Here is a 2902-nt window from a genome sequence, read left to right on the forward strand (position 1 = left end):
CCCCGAGGATTTCCTTTTACTGGATGCCCTTAACACAGCCTTTAGTTCTTCCATTAATACACGATCAACATTCTCGCCACTAAATGCAGTTTCCACATTTCCGGTGTCACCTGTCCATAAACTTTGGAGATAATCCAGCCACTCATTTTCTGTAATAGGGTTAGTTTCAATCATATCTCTTCCATTATTATTAAGTTGTTTCATCTTGTAGGCTGCGTCCGCCTCGATAGCTGAGTGGTCAGCGTGACGGATTTCCGTCCTACGGGCCCAGGGTTCGATTCCCGGCTGGGTAGGAGTATTTGTCCGCTCAGGGACTGGGTGTTGTATTGTCTTCATCAACATTTCATCCCCATCCGGCGCACAGGTCGTCAAATGTGGCGTCGAATGTAATAAGACCTGCACCAAGGCGGCCGGACCTGCCACGCAAGGGGCCTCCCGGCCAATTACGCCAAATGTTCATTTCCATCTTGTAGGCTTCAGTTTGTTGCCCATGTACGTCATGCTCCATTTCACTCAGAAAATTTTCCCAGCTTTATTTTATTTATTTTCTTCCTTGCCCCCTTTTGCAAAACAAAGTAACCGGACCTCCGAACGTATACATAAGGGCTTAAAAATCAGGCAAAGTGTTGGTTGGTTGGTTTGTGGGATTAAAGGGACCAGACTGCTACGGTCATCGGTCCCAGGCAAAGTGTACAAGAGTGTTCTTGAACAATGGCGGGATAATTGTCCCTTTCCCAATGATGGAATAAAAATCAGATGTGATGAGACGCCTAAAGCTGGCAACTCACCACCTCAGTATCCCCTGTGACAGGGGAGATACAGCACTCAGAAAAATTAAGCAGAAGAATGGGCTGGTATTTTGATGACGACCAAAGCGAGGAAAAGGTAAAGAATAAAAGGACTGGAAAATTTTTAAAAGTAGCCATATGGAATGTTAGAGAAGAGCACTAAAGAAGCACAGCGAAGAAAGGAGATCATACAGCAGAAACTGATATAGCTATAATATCAGAAATAAAAACTACCCAGAAATTTGTGTGTATCTTATGATATAGAAGAAACAGGTACAACTAAACGAGCAAGAGCTGGAGATGCAGTTGTGATCAAAAGTAGTCATAGAAAATTGTTGCAATAATGTAAGTTCATAAATAAAAGACTATACTTGTGAGGTTAAAGATAAGGGAAAAACTGGTGAATGTAACTAGAGTACATATTGTAGAGGAGAGAAAAAGGGAGGAAACGCATGCAACATACGAATACATGCAGATGTCAGTTAATGGAATACAGTATCTAAAGCAGAACATTAAATAATTATTGGGGATATCAGTACAGTGATAAGTAAAACACCCACTAAAGGAAAAATGGGACGACGTGGAGAACACACTAAAAACTTGAATCGAGATCAGTCATTTACGAATGACAAATAGTTTTCCTCCTATAAAAATATTCTTAAATCCTCATGGAATGCAAAGGATGCTAGATCTGTAATAGATCGTGATACTGCAAATGGAAAAGCCACACCATTAATAAAAGACACCAGAATCTACAGAGGTCAGTGAGTAGTGATTTTCTGCTAATATTAAAACTAAGAATCCCACTGTATAGCAATAAAAGCACTAGGAAAACCCAAAGACAGGAATAAGTTTGTAGAATACATTTGCTACAAGATCCAACATTGATGGTTATACAGAAGACTTCTGGATGACGTACTAAAAATATACAGAAAAACAGAACGTTAATGAAAAGTAGAAAGAAGTATTAAGAATAAAAACACAAGTAGCTGACGATGATACTTTGGGGGAAATGATGAAATGTAAAGTCAGAAGGAGATTCCCAGACTGGAATCTGGTACAAAGAACCAGCAAACATCACAAAAAAAGAAAGACACAACCGTACCCGAAATCAGGGAGACAAGAAGGCTGCATCGGGTATAAGTGGAACACAGCAGTGGTTAGAAGAGAGACTAAAACTCCACCCTAACAGGTCATGAAGGCCCAACAAGACCGACCGGCCGGCATGTCATCTTCAGCACACAAGCGTCACCGAATGCGGATATGGAGGGGCATGTGGTCAGCACACAGCTGTCCTGGGCGAATGTCAGTTTCCGAGGCCGGAGCCGCTGCTTCCCAATGAAGTAGCTCTTCAGTTTTCCTCACAAGGGCTGAGTGCATCCCACTTGCCAACAGTGCTCGTCAGACCGGATGGTCACCATCCAAGTGCTAGCCCAGCCCGACAGCGCTTAACTTCGGTGATCTGACGGGAACCGGTGTTACCACTGCGGCAAGGCCGTTGGCAGATCATTTTGTTGAATATGGAAGCAATGCACTGATTATGGAGAAGTGGTTGAAAGCTAATGATGGCATTACGACTGGAGAGTTCAATATCAGTCTGTCGAGTACAACTCGCCCATGAAAACGTTTAGTGAATTTTTTCCACTGGCGGAAGAAGTGTGCATCCAGAGGTTGTACAAGGGACCCTGCGCCTGGTGGAATGGTTGTTACCTGTTTATGTTTATCTGGAATTGCTACCAAATCCCGTTGGTGGAGTGAAAATGAATCCAGAACCAGGCAACAAATGTACGACTTGGTTCACGAAAGACAATGAATAGTGGAGAAAGAAGTCTATCTCCCATGGAAATAATTGACTGAATTGTATATGAATGTGATTTCCCGGCACTGATTGCACCCCGACAACCGTGTATCGTTCACTCATGCTAGATAGCCTGCGGTCTTCGTGAATGTCATAATTAAATTCAGACTGGTCTGCATTTAGATTTTCACCTGCTGAATAATCAGCAATAATAGTGTCCGCGAATTCTATACCAAATGCAGTCGCAGAACTCCCTGTCTCTTCTTGCACTTGTACGTACATTACAAATTAACTAACTTTGCGACCCACAACCTTG

General features: G+C 42.7%; 1 pseudogene; it reads right to left on the reverse strand.

Moving 5' to 3' along the window:
• Nucleotides 1-2174: 2174 nt before the first annotated feature.
• Nucleotides 2175-2291, reverse strand: LOC126102491 (5S ribosomal RNA; annotated as a pseudogene).
• Between the last annotated feature and the right edge of the window lie 611 nt (nucleotides 2292-2902).

This window comes from Schistocerca cancellata, chromosome 9 (genome assembly GCF_023864275.1).
Source record: "Schistocerca cancellata isolate TAMUIC-IGC-003103 chromosome 9, iqSchCanc2.1, whole genome shotgun sequence".
Lineage (NCBI taxonomy): Eukaryota > Metazoa > Arthropoda > Insecta > Orthoptera > Acrididae > Schistocerca > Schistocerca cancellata.